This window comes from Symphodus melops (genome assembly GCF_947650265.1).
Source record: "Symphodus melops genome assembly, chromosome: 13".
Lineage (NCBI taxonomy): Eukaryota > Metazoa > Chordata > Actinopteri > Labriformes > Labridae > Symphodus > Symphodus melops.
The window spans coordinates 18756868-18781012 of record NC_136703.1 but is presented as its reverse complement, the minus strand read 5'-3'; the positions used below and the strand labels follow the sequence as shown (position 1 = coordinate 18781012).

General features: G+C 41.9%; 1 long non-coding RNA gene across 14 annotated transcripts in view; it reads left to right on the top strand.

The window, feature by feature from the left end:
• The window catches only part of LOC306833616, a 191044-nt gene that overhangs the window by 73713 nt on the left and 93186 nt on the right, over positions 1-24145 (top strand). For 2 of the 14 annotated variants that reach the window (XR_013780383.1, XR_013780384.1), the window contains exon 4: positions 10723-10785. The exons of the other annotated variants lie outside the window; for them this stretch is intronic. This is a non-coding gene — a long non-coding RNA (uncharacterized lncRNA). The remainder of the gene's footprint in view (positions 1-10722; positions 10786-24145) is intronic. 14 annotated transcript variants of the gene reach the window in all.

Below are 24145 nucleotides of genomic sequence, written 5' to 3'. Positions count from 1 at the left end.
TTGAATGGAAGTATATGATAAAACTTTATTGATTATTTGAATGCATTTTCACTACATGTTATGTCATCTGAGGTAATCCTTACAGTCACAAGCCTCAGTGACACAACAGATGAATCACAGGAAACATGATTCAACTGTAACATCTGGTTCAATTCTGTAAATCTGAGCAGCTACATCTGCATTTTTTTTTTCAGCTTTCCCGTCAATGTTTTCTTTTGTTGAGAATGATCTCAATTCAGTCTTTCCTATACCTATAACCAGATCTTGACATCTCGGTGACATCGAGCGATGGAGAGGAATCAAGTGCAGGGTAATGTGTTTCACATGTGGGCTCGAGCCAGAGGAGTGGAGGTGTTAGACATCTGATTCTCTCTTGGGTCCCGGTTTATTTGTTCAGTTTGCTCACTTCTTTATTCCCTCTCACTTTTTTTTTTAACATCTTTGCTTTGCAGTTTAAGTTCACAATTTCTTCTCCTCGTCTGTCTACTGCATATTCCCCCCGCCCTCCCCTCCCTCCATCCAACCCACCATTAGTACCTCCAGAAGTGTTTCCCGTTGTGCTCATAATTTGTCCATATGGTTTCACACTACATGTGTCTATGTGACTTTGTTTGTGCACGCTGTGTGAAAAGATCCACCAGCGAACTTTGACATCCATGCTCTGGTATAAACTTCAATCACTGAATAACACACTCGGCACTTGAGCCTTTCATTTCTGGGAGATCACAGAGTTTGGGCTTGTTTTGTTGTGGTCTTTTTATTTGCCTGCTGGTCCATGTCCATAATACACACACACACACACACACACACACACACACACACACACACACACACACACACACACACACACACACACACACACACTGTGTGCTATGATATGTGGGCTTCAACAGACATCACTGGGTTTTTCAGCTGCTGCCCACTCCCTTAGGTCAGAGTCCTTAATACACCCGTGGGTTCGTACACATGTTGGAGCTGTGGTTTGACCTACTGTCCCCAGATAAATACACGTGAGACCTTTTAGTGAGTGTCAAAGCTATTTTAGGATACTAACAGATTAAAACAACAAACAAAAAACAAAAAAAACCAAGCTGTATAATAATTGAAACAGAGCTTGGGACTTTTCAAAATGCAATTGGCTGCATTTTTTATTACCCGCTCTAAAGTTCTGTTTATAATTAGTGAGATGCTGGGATAACTGGAATAAGTTTTCATATTCAACATTTAAACACAAGATACACTTACTGTATAAAATACAGTTACTTCTATAAATAAGCTGATAGCATTACAAATGATGTTATTGCCATGCGTTTTAATGTTCACTTTCTTTGATCATGTCCTGCTAACTGGTTTAAGCTAATGGGTTGAACAAAGACTGTATTAGTATTTCAAAAGTCTAAGTGATGCACTTTAACTGATTCAAGTCCTTTAATGTGTACACTGTTTACATTTTACAGAGGCACCTCACAAAGCCTGTTTCCTTTTTAGATAAATAATACGCAGAGCGGGATTTTTGAACTACAATCTCTTGAGCAACATTTGCATTTCTGTCCTGGAGTTTGTTGTTGTCTTCTCGCCATCCTGCTAATTGAAGGGCCAGTTTTCTATTTCCTTTCTTTTCTTTGATTTCTGCCACCTTTAAGTAAGTGCTGAGGCCTTTTTACTGTGAGCAACACAAAGGTGCTGCAGTGGTTAGATCTGTCCTGCACTTGGTGAATGTCGTCTCAGGCATGTGTTGTTTTGTTTCTGTATTCTCTATTAAAGTGATATGATGCGCAGTATCTTCCTTTGATAAAAGAAAAGAAAAAAAAAAACTGGACGTTTCCAAAACACTTGCTTTCACTTTTTTCTACATGTCCTAATGGGGGGGGGGGTATTTTATCTCAAGGTCTGACTAACAACCAAACACAACATTGTCTTTCCCACGAGTAAAATGGGGGAAAAGAGATTCCAGGAAACAGCGTCTTACGTTCTGTCACAGTCACTGTTCAGTGAAAAAATAATAATAATAATAATATATATATATATATATATATATATATATATATATATATATATATATATTATAATAATCTTCCAAATTTGGCTTTTAAAGATCTCAGAATAAAAGAGACGGTGGAGAAGAACATTAAACTTCTAAAACAATTAAAAAAATAAAATAAAAAAAAAGAGCCCAAAAAATTCAATTTTACAAAACGGAAAATTATTCCATTTCTGGGCTCTTGGAACAATGACACCTTCTAAAGTTGTTTATCTCTTGAAATCCTCGAAACATAGATATGAAACTTCAGCTCTTCTCCTTCTGTCACCTCAGTGTGTGTCTTCTTTCTCCACCGTCTCATTGCAGATGAGTGCCATCTTATATTTCTTCCTTTCCAAGCTCCTTCTCACAATATCTCCTGCCATTACCTGGGACTCTTTTTTTTTTTTCTTTTTCTTTTTTCCGTCCAGGCGACACACAGAGCCATATAAAGCACATAAGCACATACACACACAGAACAGCAACACAATAACCTCAGGCTGCTGGTTATTAGAAAATCACCCAAACCTGTCGTCCCCGCAGTCATAGGAGAAAGGGGGTGGGGGGGGGGGGAGAATTCCCAGCTATATTAAAGGAGAGGTAGTAGCCTCTGTCCCAGCTTCCCTTCATCTCTCCCCCGTTTATTCTAATCACACCGCCGCTGTCTCCTCTCTCGCCTTTATTTTGCTCGATTTTTCCATCTCTTTGTTTTGTTTTTCGCCTGACAGTGACTGGCTCTCTTCAGCCCCAGGGGGAACAGAGTTATGAGCCCGATGTCCTTTCATAGTCAATTGTATAATGTGTGTGTGTGTGTGTGTGTGTGTGTGTGTGTGTATGTGTGTGTGTGTGTGTGTGTGTGAGAGAGACAGCGTGAAATGCTTCAGAGGAAGTCGGTGCATGCGTTTGTGCGCGTGCATCACTGACAGTCAGTCGCCCACTGAATGCTCATACGCCAGCGTGGGTGCATGTTGTTTACAGATCGTGTCCTTCGCTGTGGCATTTTTGGTCAGGTTCTTCCAGGATGCAGCGATCATACTGACCTCCTGTCTCTCTCCCCGCTTACACACCACAGCAAGTACTGTTTTTTTCACATGTGCAGTACAATCCTCCTGTACGGGCACGTCCTTCCCCCCCCGTAGGCCTTTCTAACACTATGTACGAAACATCCCATCAGAAGTGCTCAAATTGATCTGCAGCAGTTGCTCATCTTTTTATCTGTGTTTGTGCCACGTGTGTTTGTCATTCAGCGCTGTGAACTGTCTCCGATAAGAATGATGCACCGCTGATGCCTTGGTGCTGAATGTTCCTAATGTTTCTCCAAACAAAACCTCCCGTGTCATGTTCTGTCAAGGCAGGCTGACTCCTCATCTCCCCCCCACCCACCCCCGCGATCACCTGCTCGACGAGCGGGAAGCCCTCGTGGTCTGCGGCTTTTGTATGGTCACTGCGCACTATATTCGGACAACCTAATCTCGTTTACTTACTTTTCGGGAGCAGAGAGGACAAAAATTAGAGCCACCAGGATGAGAGGACAGGGAGTTATATTGGGAAATGGTCAGTCATCGTTCTGACATGTGTTTACATTGTGGCCAACTTCATTTTCGTCCCAACTCTTAAGAAATAGGTGCTTTCCCATGTAGCTGTTTCTGGCATCAGGTAATATCAAAGGTCTGGTGTGTGTGTGTGTGTGTGTGTGTGTGTGTGTGTGTGTGTGTGTGTGTGTGTGTGTGTGTGTGTGTGTGTGTGTGTGTGTGTGTGTGTGTGTGTGTGGTAGGTCTTTAAAAGCTAATGTGTTTTGAATAATTAAAGTTAGCACTGGCCTTAAAGGTGGTTAAAGATTGTTTTAAAGTCTTACATCAATGGACGTCTTAAACTGCTGCTTTTTCAAAGTGTGAAGATTTCCTCTCGACTGGTTTGATCATTTTAGAGGAAATATTTATTGATTGAAATTGATCAAAGGGTGCTCTTTGATAAAAAAAAAAAAAATCTTACACAACAAGTTTTTTTTATCACCTGGCAAGTACACTTTATTAACTTCTGCCACTGACTCGACTTGACCGCTATTGTTAAAGATTATTAACAACTGTGTTCATGAAAGCAAGATCTCCCAGGAGTTGGGAGTAAACGGCTTTTAAGAGAAGCTCGCGTGAAAATCTGGATTTAACGGTGTTGTTTGAAATGGGGGTTTATCACGAAGGATCCATGTGTATTCAGCAGCTTGGACCCGTGATCGCACCTGAAGCCCTGAATCACACCAGCGTCTGAAGGAGTTTTATTAGAGAACCAGATGAGAAAGTTACCAATTTCTTTTGATCCAGTAAAAAAAAAAAAAAAAAAAATCACTGTGTGATTATTACCTTTTTGACTCATGTTATTTATGACTATTTTTCTTTGTCTATTCCATCGAAGTGTGCTTTTGTTTAAACGTTCTTTTATGGTAGAGATTAAAGCCTTAAGATAGCTTAATGACACTTCACTTACACAGCTTTATCTCATTATGGTACCTTGAACCCCACACAGGATGCAGTATCCTCGCTGTGGCTGGAGAGAAGCTCTCCTTTGCTGGGCAGGGCAGTTCTGGAAAGTCCCTGGCTGAGGACGGGGCTGGCAGGCTGAGGGGGGGGGGGGCTGGAGCTCCTGGAATCGTGCTTGTTTTCCTGAATCAGGAAGGAGGATGTGGTAGTCAGAAGACACCCCTCAGCTCACCCTCGTTTTTCTCGCTAAAGCTCCATCACCCCCTACCACACACACACACACACACACACACACTAGCTCGCCCCACAGTCAGTGTTAAGAAGTAAAGAGAGATGGTAATGACTCTTCCAGTAACAGTTCTCTCACTAGGACAACAGATGATGGGAAATCGGATTATTACACTTTTCATGGGAGATGGGATGCATAAAAATCCCCAAAGACTAAATGATAGGAGTCATTTCGTAGTTATAATGACGGTTAAGTTCTGCAGGTTAGATTGCAAATCACAGGGCTGGAGTCACTGGTGTAAGTGTGTTAATGGGTCATGGGTAATGTTGGCTGATAAAAAAAAAATCAAAAAACAAAAACATGGGCACAAACAGTAGTCCATCTGGGCCGTCCTGTCCCTTAACCCAAAGTCTGGCTGCCATTTATCTTACACACATGCAAACATATGATTACACAATGCAGATGCTGAACGACCACATCACAAGCACTCTGACACACAAGTATGGTCTACTCTTAGAACACAGACTGATAGCTTCATTTATTTATTTTTCTCACGAGATGAACAGTTGTGTTAAGTGTGTGTGTGTGTGTGTGTGTGTGTGTGTGTGTGTGTGTGTGTGAGAGAATCTGCCAGTTTTGGTTGTTGTTCTGGCTTTACGGAAATAATCAATGACTCAGATTCCTTTTGACTTGAATGCTCTGCCAAGCATTATTTCTCATTCTTCTATTTTTTCTCCCCCTCCATTGGTCCTATAAGTGTGCACATGTGCTTTGTCAGTCATACTGTATGTGCGTGTGATGGCAGCTCAGCTGTAAGGCCCCGCTCAGACTCAGGTTACACCTTGGCACCCGCTCTCTCACCCTGGCAGTAGTTTCTGAACGCTCTACGCTGCCAACTCTCTACTGCTTTCCACGCCACCTGTAACATATGCTCCCTTCCAACCAGGAGAACTACACTTTCCAAGATGCTATGGGCCACAAAATATCATATATCCCTTTGCTGAAAATAAATGTACAGAATTTTTCATCATAATACAGTTTCTGGTAATTCTATGAGACCCACAGAAAACCTACATTTTACTACACGTGCCACAGATCATCATCTTAGAAAGGCCTTGTTTTGACTGACACAAAGCCACAAATATATTTCACTTACGTACGACATCAAACAAAAAAACAAGCAGCAATTACTCACATTTTAAATATGTTTTTTGTTTTTTTTATTCCTGTCAGATGGGTGACTCCACTGAGTTTACATGTATTACTTCATATGTAAATGTAAAGTTTGTTGAGTTTATCTCTGTAGCCTCCTCCTCCTCATCATCTCTCATTGATGCTAGCGTCTCACGGCTACATTAGCCCCTACAAGTATAGCATTCACAAATCTGAAAGACTGAATTTCTGTTGCTTGATTTGCATATTGCCAAATGTAGTGGTCTGATTCTGACGAGGTGTTGATGGTGTTTTTTTCTCTTTTATTTTGAACCCCGACAAGTCTGAAAACGTTATAGAGGTGCAGTGTTGACTTGTTGAGAGTTCAGTCGATAAAGTCATCTTCGAATTTAGCATCTGAATAAATGCATTTGATTGAAATTAGAAAGCACAAATCCGTGTAAAATTACACATGAACAGGAATGGAAATGGTAAAGATGAAGCAGTGATGGTAAAAGATGTTCTGTGTCCAAATACTATTCCAACAATTATCTCAGTGCATGCCTGAAGTAGAATGAGGTGAGAATTGCACAGGGTAAAAACAAATGAAGAGGAGGAATCAGAGGCTGTTAGAGTATAAGGGACAAATATCATTGTGCAAACAAACAAATAAAAACAGACTGCCCAGGTTATTTGCAACAAAGTTCATGGTACAAAAGAATCTGAGGGACACTGTATTTCACAGCATAAACAACCTTTATTGAAAGTCTTCATGGAGACATTCAGAGTTTGTTTCAGTTTGTAAGCAGACGTGTGAAAAGTAAGATCGTCCCTGAAGGAAAGAGAGGTGAAGGAGAAGGATCAACGGGGGCAGACAGATGGAGTCCAGTCGTGAAGCGACACAGCCTCCTCTAGAGACTCCTCATGTGGGCACCAACCCTGTCCCCCTCTCTGACCCTCATCTTCTACCCACTTCACCTTGCCCAGAGGGGCACCATGGCATCCTACAGGCTGGCAGCTGTTTTTTGGGAGCCACCCCCTCCTTCACCCTTCTTCCCCTCAGCGTCACACCCGAGGGAGGGGCACAGGGTTCAAGTCCCCATCTCGACCTCGTTTTTAAGTGACATCACTAAGACTACATGCTACTGTGCTGCAGTTAAGGGCATGCTCATACTGCACAGTAGAAATACTGCAACGCCTATAGCAAAGGGTGTGTGTGTGTGTGTGTGTGTGTGTGGTGTTCATGAACACACAGTATTTGCAAATTGCATCGGCGTCTAAAACAGCGGTCATAACTATGAGCCTGTTTCTGACGTGCCAATACTGTCGGATCTGCTCAGAGGTCCCGCACCAGCAACTCCGACCTCCCACCGTGCACTTCTCACCGCGCTGCACTCACAGAATAAATAACATTCGCAGCCAAGTGTAAGAAAGCCCGGTCTTCACCCAAACTGTGGCCTCGCTCAACCAGCTGTGGGAGGCCAGGGCATCAGGGTGTTGGGTGGTGAGTGTTTGCATGTGTGGTTTCTGGTGTGTGTGTGTGAGGGAGTGCTGCTGGTGTGTGTTTTTTTTGTTTTTTTTCTTATTCTGTGTGTAGGGCGGGAGGGATGCCATGGAAATAATTGTGTTTTTATATATATATATATATATGTGGATGGATTTCGGCCTGGGAAAAAAAGAAGCTGAATTACCCCAGCATTATTTATGTGTTTTGTTATGGTAAAGGCAGTGGTGGGAAATTCCCCCTGACCCTCTGTGTTGTGTTTGTTACAGTCGGTAACGTCCTACCAACACGTAAACGTAAAACTCTGTTGTAATGGGTGCAGATCTGACGTTCTTTTTTCCTGTACACTAATTGTCCATTCTTGGGCACCAGAAATAACAACAGAAAGTTCACTCGACCCCTCGGAGTGTCGAGCCATTCCTTCCAAAAACATTAGCATATATTATCCACATGATTATGAAAATATATACAAAAGAGTTGTTCAAGCGCTTACGGGTGTTCTTCTTCTAGCGTTTCTTACAATAAATAACTGAAAAAACCCCAACATGTTTAGTGCTGTTTTGCCATTATTTGAAAAGGCTTAATTGTGCCTGGCAGTGAGCAACAGTCAATATTTTCACCACCTCCAGGGACAATGGGGGTCTCCAGTTGCGAGCACCATTATTTTTGGGGTCCGTGGGCTGAAGAGTTTCAAAAACCCCCTGGCCTAAGACACATATTCCATAACTAAGGCTGTGGAAAAATACACTTAGGTATCCATGACACCTGATGTGGATAGCTACTGGTACTTAATAGTGACTCATTGAACAATTGGGTCAAGGTTTTGTTTGTTTGTCTCCAAAAGCCGGTGACTGTGAGTCAATGTGAACTTATTCTGAGTTCTGGGATACAGTAGTTACAGGATGACAGGACTTTTTTTTATTATTATTATTTAACAAACCACAATGTTTGAGGCTGAAATACAATGTGTGTATTGTGCTGTGTAAAGTTCTTGCCTGCACTTGGGCTGTATTGAAGACATGCAGTAGAGACACAAGCGATTTCAAAAGGCACTGTTACAACCTTCAGCTAAGAGTGAGCAGGTACCACAGTATGTGTGATGGAAAATCAAGTATGAGAAGTAGTACATGTAAAGCTCATTTCTGTCTTTAGTGTTAAACACTAGATTTGTGTATACATTTGTGTAGCTATGCATTACTTCCCCTGGGCTAACTGCCCACTTCATCGCTCGCCTTGAACGGGGCCTCCCTGGGGACGATTGCAATGCCATCATCAGGCCTCCTTATACCTCTGATTATGCTGTTCGATTGTGTTAATATAATGACCCACACTGTATACGGCTCTTAAATAATGTTTTCCCTTTGCTACAATAACTTGCGTGCAAGAGAAAGTTTATTATGTCTCCTGAAGATCGATAGAGACTTAGATTTATAAATACAGATTAGCATAGTGAATAACAATTAAGAGGACGAGTGGATCGATATCACTCACCAAATAAGTTGGCCATAGACAAAGCCTCTCTGGGGATTTCCAGCCGACTTCGCCTCTGACTCACTGCTGGGAGCAACAACAATTCCATCAGAGAGCAGGCTGAGAAGTGTAAAGGATGGGAGGACAAGGTATTAAGAGTTTAAGATTTTTGACAGAGTGGAACATGGATGAGTTGGGGAAAAAAGGGACCATGAAGGCATTTGGATGGAGGCTGATGGTGTGAATAAAGGAAGGGATGATGGAGAAAAGCAGGGTGTTAAGGATTAACAAGGATGGTTAAAAAAAAATATACAAAAACAAACAGGAAGTAAGGAGTTAGAATTAGAATGGATAAGACAGTCCAGATTTAAAAATGAAAAGAAAAATAGGAGCTGAGATGAGGGGAAGGATTGGACAGGAGAAAGAGGAGCAGCCATGGGGGGGGGGGGGGGGGGGGGGGGGGGGAGAGAGGGTGCTCAGAGGAGACGTGGGGTGCTAATTCAGAGAATAAATGTGAATAGCAGCCAAAGCATATTTGTATTAACATAATTAACAGATGGTGTTAGTGATTAGGTTACATGCGATTCAGGAAGCCGGGGTTGTTAGCTGAGTGTTAGCTGCTGCACACTCTGTCAGTCAGGAAACGAAAATAAAGGGGAAAAGAACAATGTCAGTGGAGGGAATTAAATCAACAACACCTACACACATCTCTATACACACACAAGTGTCGGGGAGAAGTGAGGTACACCCGCACATTCACTCCCGACGCACAGATACACACCCTTTAGCACACACATAATAAGCTCATTGACACACGCGCACAAGTCCAATTCCAGTCTTAAAATGCATTGTTTCAGGGGTTTTTTTTTTAGTGTACCGGAGAGGGACATAAAGGCGTTTTATGAGCCGTGGCCCACTTTCAAAGCTTTGTCTGCTCTAAACGCAGCTTTGATATGAGAATAGTGACACGCTGCTGGGAGAAGCCTCTTTGTGACTCAGTAAAATATAAAAATAGTCCTGTTGGCTCGCTTATGTGAACATGGTGATGCCTTTTGTTCGAAAAGATTTTTGTTTGTAACTATAGGCAGCAATGCGTGTGTGTGTGTGTGTGTGTGTGTGTGTGTGTGGGAGAGATTCCACCTGCTGTGTTTACACATTTGTATCTGCTTTGCATTATTGCTTTATTTTTTGCCTGTCGGGTTGCTTATACAGCACTGTTCCCACCACTCGTGATTCGCTCTTCACCTGTTTGATATTACATTAGTCACTCGCCGCCATGTGATCGTGTCCGTCTGCGTTTGTGTCTGTCTGTGTCTCTGTCTGGTCCAGCTGGTCTGCCAGTTCGCTTTGTTTTTCCTGTGTACCAAGAGCAGCGAGTTGACTCGCCTGATAAGTCTGCGCACCATGTGAACAGACACGCAGACTATACAGTGGAAACAAACGATTTGCCTTGAAGTGATAGGTGCGTGTGCACATGTGTCCATCTGAATGTGTGTGTGTGTGTGTGTGTGTGTGTGTGTGTGTGTTTGCGTGGTGTCTGTGTCTTCAAAGCAATCTGGTATTAAATGACTGTGGGATATTGTCCAGCATGTTATTCAGACGGGCAGGAATGTGTTTGTGTGTGTGCGTGTGTGTGTGTGTGTGTGTGTGTATGTAGGTAGGTTTGGCAGTTGGTCAGCATCCAGCCGGTCTTAAGACTGTTTTTGTCCAGAGGGGACTGGCGTGAGTGTGACTGTCCCTCTGGTGTTTTGCAAATCAATCACAGGTCCTGAAGCTCAGACCAAAACTCTGACAGTGACTAGCAGTTTCCTGGAACAGACGGCTCCCCTTAAATAACCTCATATGTTTTCAATGACTTCTGCTCTGTCATCAGGCAAGTTGGCGTGTGACGATACTGGGTGAATCCATCCGCCCAAGGCTGCTTGGACAATAAGAAGTGGGTCATTCAGTTTCTTTGTGTCTTTCTTCTGTTGGCTTCATGTTGGTGTGTTTGCTATAAAGTGGTGGTTTCAGAGGCTCATTAGTGGTTGACGGAGAGATCCTTGTCGAAGATTTTGTTCAAATGGGGCGCCAACATGGGGCACCACTACCAACTTATTGTCTCAGCCACAGCCTTATTGTGTTACTGCTTTATCTTCCGTCCTTGAGCCAAGGCTCATAAAGACCCCTTTCTGAAATGTTTGCACTTCACTAATGTCAGTGCTATTATTATTACATCACTCTTTATTTACTAGAACGACTAAACATCTAATTTCCTAACTGGTAGTTTTGTTTGCTAAAACTTTGCAGACACTTGGCACACAAAGCAAAGATGTATTTATTTCAACTTTGTATTTTAAAGTGAGGTTGTTTATTTCATAATAAACGTTTACATCAATATTTAACATTTTATAAATAGAGAAATCCAACAGAAAGATTTCTTTTTTTTTTTCCGAGACAAACTTTATGCTCCATTGGTACTTTTACAGCCATTTGCTGTTTCACATTGTTTCTTGTAAGATTATGTGTATGGGTATGTTTGCCATAACTTGATGGGAGATGTTGAATAGAAAAAATGGGTAGGAGATAAAAGGATAGTACACCGAAGGGCCTGGTTTGGAATTGAACCCAGACATTCAGATCTGAGAAGATGCTTGTTGTTGTTGTTGTTGTTGTTGTTGTTGATGAATAAACACAGCTTCTATTTGCCACAGACAAATAGCCAGCCACTCTAAAGTCTGCCTATGTTGAAACGTTCTGACATTGTTCCAACCTATAGATTCTAGACATGAGAACATTTGGACTCAATAATGTTTCCAATCGTTCTTGTTGTATTTACTCTTTGCTTTCAACAGTGCGATGCTTGAACTACTGTAGGAAGGAATGTGTCCACAGATGCAATTACAGTCTGCTTAAGTGTACTAAATAGAGATACCAATAGAGTTAAGTAAAAGAGTATTGTCTGATTGGGTTTGGTTCCTGGGCTTGTCTTCTTATACAGCACTTCACTTGTTACAGCTCCCTAGCATAGCAGTACTAAAGCATACAGTGGAGCAGCCATCTATCAGTAGCTGCAGTTCTTTAGCCTTAGCCTCTTCTGTAGCCCAACTTAAATCCACAGCAGTCCAGAGTGGAATCAATGCAGCATTAGAGTGATGGCATTCTGTGGCCCGGGCTTGGGTCATTTTATGGTGTGGACATGGAAATAGAGGATCAATCAGAGCCATGATATCTTATTACTAACGTTAATTCACCCAGAGCAGTATGGATCTATGCATTAGCTCGACTGAGCCTTGATTTAGAGCAAAGTGGAATTGAGTGTGGAAAGGACTGTGTGTAAGTGTGTGTCTTTGTGTGTGCTATTTTTTTACTATCATTGCTGTATTTTTCTTCGTTATTATTATTATTTTTTTCATTTAGATTAGCCTTATTCTTTGCATGCTTTTCTACAAGGCTTTTTTTTATCATCATACAAAACATACCTGAATGTGTGCTTTATGAGATTAACAGCACAAAGTGAAGTCAGGGAATCCTTACTGCAAAGGGATTGAAACAGAATAGCGTGTCTTCTACTTCCTTCTTTAGCCTTGAACTATCAAGACAATCCTTTTTCAGACAGTTTCACTTAGGAATCAAAGCTCAAGCCTGCTGGAGTCGGTCATCAGTCACTCCTCCTGGGAATTTTGTTTTACTGGTGTACAATATTTCTGAGTAGTGGGGCTCGCCCTGGAAGCATGATTTATTCATCCAGCCTGTCACTCGGGGTGGCTTGTTTTGTTTTTTTGTGTTTAATGTCTCTTCTAAAGACTGGCGTGTGTGTGTTTTGTTACTATTTTGGTGTAGAGGGCTACAGTTCCTTCTCTCTCTCTCTCTCTCTCTTGCTCTCTCTCCTTCTCTCTCATTTTTTATCTGCAATGATATTTATATGAGTGTGTCTATCCCTGTCTTTGTGCGAATAAGTGTGTGCATGTGTTCGTGTGGGTGTTTCATCCCTGGAGAGATAAAAAGGCTCGGACCATATGTTATGCAGCAGTAGGCCACAACAGAAAGCTCAGTTGCCGAGTTCAACAATAAGAATTGCCCAGTGGCCAAAAGCCAGTTGGAGGTTCATTTGGACCAGTTAGCTGGTTGCTCGCCAATCTGATCCATTGCCTAAAAAAAAAAAAGAAAAAACGTTTTTCCTATACTGTTTCTTCCTTGCAGCGTTTTATATTTTCCATCCTTGCCCCTAAATATTAAAAGGTAAATTGACTTGCACAGCGCTTATCCAGTCCACTCAAAGCGCCCTGACGCTCCATGTTACATTCACCACATTCTCCAACTGATGCCAGAGGATGCAAGGTATGCTAATGTATCCTACTGCCCGACAGTACTATTCCATTCACACATTCACTGGCTGTGCAGCAAGAGCAATTTGGTGTCCGTTGACCGTGGTCACTTCGACATGTCATGACGGGTTCTTGGGATCCAACCACCAAACTTCCTGTTTAAGAGACTCACAACTCATATCACCGATCTGCAGCCTTACCTTACTGTTGTGTCTGAAATGTGCAAAGTGAAATTAGTGAAGCTTTATTTTTTGGATGTTCTTGAACTACATTCGCACTCTGTTCCAGCTGTTTTACTCTTTAACCCGTTGGTCAACCTGCTTCTGCTCCTTGACATCGAGGGCTCATTGAAATGAAAGACGACTAAATGCTTGGCTGCAGAAGAAACACTTTCCCTTGGCTAAACTGTTTAATAGAAAGAAAAAAAAAAATGCTGTCGCTTGGTTATTCTGAGTAAAACATGTACAGCTTGAACATTATTACCAATAATTAAACCTTCCTGCATGGCACACTTGAAGCACACAGCAGCAGCTGGTGGCTCTCGGTATAACAGGCAGCTAACAACTCTTCAACACGTCCACTTTTAATGTTTGCCAAACAGAGGAACTGGGTGACTTGCAATGAAATGATTAATTTTACCTCTGTTTATCATGTTACTATAATATTTTATGACAGTATGCTCTCAAAAAGGGAGCGTTTCATCTAAGTATGGTGTCTGATGCCAGTCACTGATTCATTTGAATAATTTGACTATTTAAGGTTTTTCTCGCGCCGCTGCGTTGACAGAACTGAACTGAAGCATTTCTGCAGATGTCCCTTAATAAAGTTCTTCCTGTAAAGGGGACTGAATAATGCCTGTAAAATGAACTAATTGAGGGAAATATTATAAAACAGTTAGAGGAAGTGTTGAGTCTGCTTTAACAAGAGACTAGGAGCAACATATTTCACGGACGATCATTTTTAATATGAACCAAAAAAATCCTTTGAACTACAGGAAAGAAGAAAACAAATCTTCCTTTTTTCCACTTAAAGCTTTTTCAGTTCAAATGAAAGTGTATCCCCAAATGTAACAAGGAATGTTTGAAATTAATAAAAAGATGGAGGGTTAAAGTATTTGAATTTATGATGTAGTTATGACTAATATATGCTTACAAGGCTGTCCAAACTCTTTAACCTTCAACACTGAAGCTTGCCGTTGTACTTAAGCCCTTCCACTTTCGTGGCTGCATAAGACGCCAGATCTAAAACCACACAGGCCTGTATCATGTAACTTGTCTGGATATCAAGCTAACAATTTAGAACCCATATCTGGGGTATATTCTGAATGCATCAATTACAGTGTGCGTTCATAGATTATTGCAAAGTAAGAAGAGGCTAGAGAGGCACTGATCCTAAAACTTTCCACTGACAATAAAGCTCTAATTCCAGCCACAGGGGTTTCAAACTATAAAAAAAACATGTAACGTATCATTTCATTAAAAAAAATAAAAAAATAATGTAAACTCAAATTTGCATCTAACGTGCGTCAATACTCTGCTATGTGACACAACTGACTGAATCAATTTGTGAGAGAATTCTGATTTCAGTCCAACCAAATTTACATAATCAAACCCAGCGCAGAGGCATTTACACTCTGAAGTCGAACTTAAAAAAAAAACTCAAATGAGTGCAGACCAAACCAAGCTTAAACCAACACTGAGCAAATATGTTCTCTCTTATTTGCCTGTGGCTCAGTGCAGCGTGCTCAAAGAGACAAACACAATAAAACAAACTTGACGCCACAGCGGTGTCATTTGGGATCCAGCAAATATTCTGCGGTGAAAGACAAATCTCTCCAAACATGGATAAAAATGGATTTCTGATGGAGCATCAAAAAGAATAATCTCTAACATAATCAATGTCCTGGAGTGAGTGGCGGGGGGAAAAAAACAAAATTTAAATTTTAAACTTGTTGCATAACTGTATTTTTAAACGGTTTTGACTGAAGTTGTTGTTATGCTTTGTGTTACTAGGACTGTTATTTGCGCTCACAGATGTTTGGTTCCTTGAACAATCTTTTAGGGAAGTGGATCTGCTGACTTTAGCAGATTTAGCAGAAACCACCCTGTTTATCTATAACCACAGTGTTGTGTCTTGCTCCTGTGAAATGTACTCTGACATGCTTACTTAACCTCAAAGGCAACAACACACACAAAGGAGCAAGCTAAAATAAAAACTCCTTGTTATCTACAACCATGACAACTGCATTTTTGCACTGTTTTTGGTCGCATGACCAACCTGTCAGTCCAAACACTAAAGTTTCAAACTGACCAACATTAGCCGAGATTTCATGATTTCAATTCCAGCAGGTGGGAATATGACTGAAGTTTTTATACAAGCACCTGTACGCCATATACACTCCCACAGACTTCTCTGTATCCTCTTGTGTAATAAAAAAAAAGGGCAATCGATACTGTCACACCGAAAAATCAGCACAAAGAAAGAGACCAAAGTGAAATTGACAGACAGGTGCGGAGTAACAGGTTTAAAGTTAATTTGTGCTCCCTCTCTCCATCTTTTCATATTGTCTCTGCTAGACTCTCCTTTCCTTCATTTCACCCCCCCCCCCCCCCCTCTATTTTTTTTTCTCTTTATCTACTTGCACACCTTCCCGGTAGAGGTCATTTAAAAGACAAGGTTTGGCCCAATCAAACTGAAGTTGTATAGCCCTAGTTGTGGCTGCCTGATTGAGAGTGACATTGACACGATTACGACAGACAAACTAGATTAAGAACGACGTGGCACTCCCTCCCTTTCTCCGTCGACCCTCTGTTCCTCTCTATCTACCCTGCACTCCATCCTTTATTCATCTTTGCTCTTGTAGTCTCTGAGTACAGTGTTGTATTTCACACTGACTTTGCCCTCCATCGCCACTCAAAAATGTGTCTTTGCTTATTTCCATGTGTCTCCGAAATGAAAACTTTCCAATACTTCCAGCAAATCAGAATGCTTGCACTTTAGGTTTGTAGGAGTGCTTGTGTAAAAGGACTGAGCCATTGGTTGGAGGATGTTTGCCTTTTTTTTTTTTTTTTTTTTCTCTCATGGTCTTGTTTGCCCAATTAACCTCCTGTACTGTTGCAGTGTTTTTGGTTCAAATTTCACACGACCAGACTGCTTGTACTCTGCAGTGGGCCTTAAAGCAGCCATTTATCCCTCCCGTTTCTCTCACCTCACTGTGACGACAACAAGTTGTGTTGTTTCAGAACTTGCTCTGAGCTCTCTTCTTCATCTCTGTCATACTCTCTTTTTGGAAATCTTCTGATCTGTGGTCTTTGGATCTACCCTCTTAGGTGGTACGCAGAAGGACCCACATGTTCAATACATAATGTCAGGGCTTCTTCCATTCAGGCTTTAACATATACACACTGAAAGCATAGTGTGGAGTGATGGCTCCTTTTTACTTTTTTTTTTAATTATAAGTTTGTATTGGTTTTCAACATTCAGGCTTGATTATGTTGTGGACACTTTGTTGGAAAACAAAGGTTTCTTTCATTAACGTTTACTTCATCAACCTTTTATTAGTCCCATTTTTCATCTTCCACTTGGAGGTTTTGCTATCAATGTGCGTGTGTGCTTTCACCCCGTCTTTGGCTTGAGTTGGAGAGTGAACAGAATCCCAGTTTAGCCAAACTGACTCCTTCTGGGAAAGGCTGACACAGGATGTGACTACCTATTAGACGGCCTAGGAATGACATACTGGCAGTGTTACCTCTCCTTCACATCCTGTCTCTAAACATTGTATAAGCATGAAAATATTCCTGAACCAAACATTTTGACCTCTCACACTCTTGTTGTCCACACCATTGGAACGATCACTTCCTGGTGGGTGAGGAAAACCAAACTACTGCTGCTGACATCATCTCTCTACCTGTGCTGCCTGGTGAACTGGTGTGTGGTTTAAATCTTCTCCCTCTCCACCTGCTGTCTTGGGGATTGTGCAGAAGCTCACCGACATGATCATGGACAAAGATCTACTCTAATCCCAACCTGTCAGGTGGCCAGTCTGATGCTCGGAGGGAAACAGACCGGGTGTACCTAAACGAGGCTTCCCTGTTCCTTTGGATGAGTTGTTTAATCCTCCATCACGTCAAGCTTACTGAGCAATCATTTGAAAGCCAATTTTACTTGTAATAGTCCAAGTGTGTGTTTTTTGTTTGGTTGGTTACTTGTGTTGCTGCTTCGTTTGTCCAGGTCACTCTTGAAAAGGAGATTTTTAAGAAATTGTTTTGTTTTTTTTCCCGGTTAAATAAAGGTTTCATACAAAAAAAATAAAAACTAGCAGATAGATGAATCCTTTTTATTTGTGATTGTATGCAAGAAAACTGAAATCCTGTGTTTTTCAGGGTGTGTTTATGTGTTTAAGAAAGAAGTAATTTAAAATACGTACTGGGAAATTAAAATGGTAATTTCTCACTTTCCTTTCACCATTTATAGAGATAAAAGATTGAGAAAATAGGCAGAATAAAGAGTAATATTTAGTTTCAGTCATATCAATGCTCAGACATCACATTACATGTTTTACAATCACAGTTTGTATTGATTAATTTAAAGTCTGTATTTATTGATTGTATACCGTTTTTTAATAATGGGTTTGAGATCCAGTTTATTTTGCATCTGATTCCAATCCCGTGCTGCGTGTTTGTCTTTGTCTGAGCCTTCTGACTGTGTGTCAGCGTCTGGGTACGTGTGTTTGAGCTTCAATTCTGCTTTGAGTGGCAAAAGACAATTGCTCGGTCTGATCTAATAAGGGTTCATCTCATTTCGGAGCTTTCTCCTCACCTCCTCTTCTAAACTCTGTTAGTATCGGTGGCCAGATTAGCTTAATGAAGTCCCGGGGAAGTCACTTTCCCTTTAAATGTATCTCCACTCCACACGTCCATTCTCTCAGCCTTCTTACATCCTGCACGTTCGGCCTCCCAGGACAGAGTGCTGTTGCTCGGGGAGGGGAAAAAAGAAAAAGAGGCAATTACTTCCTTTTGGGCTTCTTAAAAACAACTACCTATACAAGTTCTCATATGCATTCGATCAACTAAATCTATCCCATATAATATGTCTTTGAATGTAACACAGCTATGTTGAGTGACATTGATCCCCTGGTGATTGACCTATGATCTTTGACCATTCTAGCTGGCCCTCAGGGACCGAACCAATATGAGCCATCAGCCTCTCTCAATCTAATCACTGTTGCACATAATACCACTGAGTGCTATTAACTTACCATTGGGTTATGGAGTACACAACACACAAACACAGTATTGTACTAACATGAGGTGAATATAAAAGGCTGCAGTTAAGCAGACGTATCTTCTGTTGCAGAAGGGGGGGAAAGGTAAAAGGAAAGAGAGATATATGGGGGGGGGGCACCATAGCAATTATAAAGCTACACTGTCCTTGGGGGGGACCACCTTGATCATACATCAGGATCTCTCAGCAAAACATAACTCCAAAAGAGCTTTCATTGATTTGTCATGAGGGAAAAAAAAAAGCGCGAGAACTCGAGTGTAGGTGTGGACACCATAACTCCCTTCATTCATGTGTTCATCCTAAACACCTAATGTGTGTTTTTATAGCCTGATTCTGAGTTGGTAATTTCTCTCAATGTTCTAAAGTGTCTCCATTAGTGGTTGCATCAATGGAGTGGTTTTAGTTCCCCTTGAGGGATGGAGTGGAAGGACCCCCATTCTCTCTCTCCTCAGTGATCCATCTACAACTGGTCAATACAGAATGATTGACCATGGATATGTTGTGCAGGGCTGCTTCTTTATGTATTGAGGGATACAAAAAGACTATCCTGACAGAGGGGTTCAACAGCTCTATTTTTTTTGTTTTGTTCTGCCTTTGAGAGTGGTACATCCTTGTGTGTGTTCCTGGTTGTGTGTGTGTGTGTGTGTAGTGCCGAGGTCTCTTTCATCCCCGTCTGTCCCTGGGGACAGGAGTCATAGTGGGCAATGCACCCTACTCCAGACCTTCTTTGATAATCTTCCCTAATTGGTCTGAGTTTCAGTCTCATGAGAAAGCTAATTAGAACAAGGTGTTGAAGGGGAAAATAACAAAATAATTGTGGTCGTGTGTGTGTGAGTACAGTTATGCATGTATGAGTGTGTGGGCACTCGTGCCAATATTTGGGTTCATTTATGTGAGACCACGTTCCACTGTCATTTTTTGTTTACAATAAAAACAAACAGGACTGGCGAGCGAGTCATCATGTGTTCATCAGAAATCTTTTTCAGCGAGACGTTTTCGTTGCCGCGTGTGATGCATTTCCATACGTGACGTAGACGTGTGAATATATGGATGTGTGCAGCTGCAGCTTTGCGTCAACATTGATCTACATTTTTTTTTTTTTTTTTTTTTTTTTTCCCATTCAGTTTTCTGAATGAAATGAGACTTTGCCCAATCCAAACCTGAGGTAAATCTTTGGTAGCGTTTTAGCTCGTGACTTTTCCAACCATTTCACCTCATTCCTGTGGCTTCGCGTTTCCTCTTTCCGAACATGACTTTTGTTTTCTCGTTGTTTAAAGTTTGTTCCTGTTTGGGATCTCTGGGCCCCACATTTTGTTCTCTAATTATTTTTATTTTTTTTGATTTGTGCAGCTGTTCGCAGAAAAGAAGAGAGAGATAGAGAGAGGAAACAAATAAAATGTTGTTTGGATCGACTGGGGAGTCGAAGATTTAAAAAAAAAAAAAAAAAGAAGACAGTTAGTTTGCATGAGAGGGAGATAATAGAGAGTTAGAGCGTTTGAGTGAAGGACGTCGGCGCTGCGCCTTTTTGTCAAGACAGCCTGTTCAATTTGTTCTCTTCTTCTTCTACTTCTTCCCCTCCTTCATTTCCTTTTTCCATCACGAGCCATCTCCATTTACTTATTGAGCTGTTCTGCCATTGATCTGTCCATCGACTGGCCCTCTGATCCATCCTCCATCTGTCTACCACTGACAGACTTTTAATTGATGAGAGAGCAGGTCAAATTAAGCAATTAGGCCAAGTGGCGGAAAAAGAGACAGAGCGGCATGTCTTTTTCAGGTAGACAGGAGGCGAGGGTAGATGGTAGGAGATGAGGAGGAGGAGGAGGAGGGGTGTGAGAGTGTGGGGGGTGGTGGGGGGGGGACAGAAGGAAGAGTGAGAGGAAGGGAGTGAGGATGTTGTGAAGGATAATGAATGCGGGCGGCATAGGCAGATGCGGAATGTTTACGCTTTTTCATTTTGGAATTTGAATGAATTTTTCATAGCTATTCATAAAAAATCCATCAATATTTCACCTGGGGAGAGTGAAGGAGAAAGAGAGGGAGAAGGGAGAGAAAAAAAGGGACCCTTACGGAATGAGTTGTCATGAAAGTCCATTGAAGCAAACCGAGTCGCTGTAGAAGAAGAAGGAGAAGAAGAAGAAGAAGAGGGAAGGAGGAGGGATGGAGGGATGTTTATGCCGAGGACACAAACACCTAGACAGGGGAAGCGGTGCGGGAGGAGAGGGTAGTGAGAGGAGGGGAGGGGGGGGCACAACTTAAATGTCTGGGTGAGAATGAGAACGACGGCTGGTGTGGTATCTGTCGGAAGGTGTGTGCGCATGTGTTTGTGCGTGTGTGTGTGTGTGGTGTAGTCGGAGACAAAGCCATATCAACCACCCCTTCTAACAGTAACAGCAGGAGTGGGGTTGTGTTAATTTTCACATTGTCAAACCCTATTATGTGAGAAGAACGTCTGATCCTTCACATTACCATACTGCGGGTCCAGACACCTGCGATAGGATGTCTGGTGACTTATTGCTTTCTTCCTGGGGAGAAGAACTGGTCGTCTTGGAAGCCTGCTTTAGAATCAACCAGTGGCCTCCTGCACGCGTTTTGTTATAAAATGTTTCTATCAGACAAATGAAGGCTAAAAAACAGTTACAGTAAAAATACTGTATATCCTTTTTAGGCCGAGCCGTAACACATTTTTAAGCCTGGTCCACACTCAAAGATTTTTAAAATCTTAACAAATTCCGATGATGTAAAAGACCTCATATGCAAGAACAAATGATCATAGATCTGACTGCTTTGTTCCTTTAGTGAGTGGAGAGCAAATATGAACAACACAGCACACCATATCAACAGATTACATCAGCTGGACTCCTGACTCTGCCCAAACTGGAAATCTGGCAAAATCTCCCGCAGTCAGACGTAACTGTAGAGTAAACAAGGCAACATGGCGGACGACAATCAGAGAGACTGTGGGGAGAGGTTTTTTTTGTAAAATTCACGGAGACTAAAGCGGTGGAAACGGGGCGAACATGTGCTGTGCACGTCACCTCCGGCTCAATGAAAGATGAATTTGCGGTGGTTGCAGCGCTTCCTTGCTTCAGTCAGGTGGCTTCCCTATTGGCTGTCCTCAGGTTTAATGTGACAGTCCACAAATAAAACCTTCCCCAACGAGTTTGGACCAGGCCTGTTGAAGGATTTAAACTGTAAAGCCTGATTTGTTTACTCAACTCAATAAGCGATCCACAAAACCAGACTAAAAAAAAAAAAAAAAAAACAAAGTCAGTGGAGGCTATGACAAAAGTGAGTAGAGAAATGTTGTATTCTGTTGTGATCCAGTGGGAAGGTCACAGACCAGTGATCAGTGAGGAGGCTTGACCCCTCCGCAGCCTCTTGTTGAACTCTGTCCTCACCAGACTTTCCTATTAATTCCACCTCAGGGGGGGGAGGTGATGCGGGATGTCATCTGCATGTATTTATGCCAGTAGGCGACTCAGTCATGTGTCTACAGTTAGTCAATTAAATATCTAATTAAGTGGGGAGGAGTTTGAATAATGTAGAGGTATCGACTGGCTTGGTGGTGAGGGAGGGAGGGAGGCTGGCTCGGTGTAAATCAGAGCTGCTGCACAAGGAAAGGTGATGTGAACCGGTGACTATTTGTCATACAGTCGAAGCACATGGGCCCACTATGGTAGAATCAGACATACATTTAACTCATGTTGTAATATTCCTAAGGTTTTTAGATTTCAAAAATAGTTAAAATAAATCCAGATTAGTTTTTTTTGTTGCTTTCATGCACATGATGTATGCACAGTTTTTATTTCAACATAAAACTAAAACAGTTCTGCATTGTAAGCAGTTATCTTTGGTAGAGATGGAGTGGACGTGTTGCATTTTGTCAGCTCAAATATACGGTGTATAAGTGTGTGTGTGTGTGTGTATGTGTGTGTGTGTGTGTGTGTGTGTGTGTGTGTGTGTGTGTGTGGTGGTGGGGTGGGGGGGGGGGAGGAAGTCTGAGACATAACTCATAAATTGGACAGTTTTGATGACCTGTCAACCTGCATCATCAGCACTCCAACAAAGACGCCTCACTTAACTGTGCGAGGTTAAGTAGGTACTCTGCATCTGCAAACAATCAATTAACATGTCAGCGGTCTCATCAACCTGCAAGGCTGTCAGCAAATAACACGGCTGGAAAATACCGCACTAAACTGTAGGCATGTTTCTGTGCACATTATTTGTGCTATATCATGGCTGTCAAATTCTGTCGTTTTATGTTGAACTGCTCACTCGTGATGATTACTGTTGTACTCTACTCTTCCTTTATTTCAGTTACATTCATGTTGTCTATGAGATGCTGGCAGCCGTTACAAAATGATGAGAAACCTCTTTATTTTCCACGAGCTCTTGTGCTTGTATGAGAATGTGTGTGTGTTTTGCCCATTACTGGCAGTGTAAGCCTGCGCAAACATTCAATGTTTATAGCAAACCTGTACAAATACAGGTGGATTACAGCTGTTAAAGAGTCTTAAATAAAATCGACGTCATATCTCATGACACCTCCACCTCTCTGTTTCTCTCGGTTCAGGAGAAAGTGGTCTGTTTGTTTAGTTTACTTTTTTTTTTTAAAGCACATGGTGACAGCTCTTACAGCGAACCTTTACACCTAAGCCTTCAGACGTACTGTAACTTCAATTAGTGACGTGTAAAACAACAAAACAGCCACAACAATGCAAACATGTTCCCCTGAACAGGTGTGATAAAACATAATCTGTGTGTGTGTGTGTGCGTGTGTGTGTGTGTGTATGTATGTGTGTGGGGAGGGTGTGTACGTTTGCAGTGCTATTTTTTTGCATGTGGGCGCGAGCTGGGCTCAGTGCCAGCGTGATTGCTTGATTTTGCTGTATAGTGACCGTGACCGCAGATATGTCTCTGTTTATGTAGCGTCACAGCGGTTTAAAGTTAGCTCCGCTGTTCTTGGTGGCAGCGAAACCACAGATGGATACAGATTCAAGTTGGAGATAAAAGATGATACGAGATGCTTGCCCTCTGCAGGCACACACAATAAAAAAAAAAGACAAACAGTGTTCCATGCGGGTCCGTGGTCTCACGGAGGCTTCTCGGTAAAAGCCAGAGCTTTCTAAGACATGTTGCCCATGGAAAATGAACAGATAGGAATCAGCATGGCCAGCATAAGCAGCTGACCCAATGTTAAAGAGGGTGTCAACATCCTCAGATTGAGTGAGGTCAATGCTCTGAAGTATTGGACCTTTTCCGATCTTTTAAACAAAATAAAGCTAAAGCAACATTAATGCAGGTCAGGCTGGTTGAATTTTTCTCATATAGTGTTTTTTTTTTTTTAATGTACATGAAAGTTTATCATCTGAATTTAAGGGAAAGGTTACTTCCTCATGTTATTCATGGGTACATAATTGACATTAAATCCAGGCCCTCTTCAGATGGTTAAAAACATTGAATCCATCAGACTGGGATAATTTACTGGTGCACACGATGTGGAAATAATCCCTGTTTGTTCAGAGTGTTTTGTTCATGTGTGCTTTGTGTTTTGGGGCAGACATTCTGACTGATGGGCATATGGTGAGCACAGTGCTGTGGCACAGCTGACTGCCTCTGACATGACACATAGGATGAGGCCCGGGGGATGCGAGTGGAGAGTCCCTCATTCCTCGCAGCGTGTTTATAGCCTCCAGGTTGTTG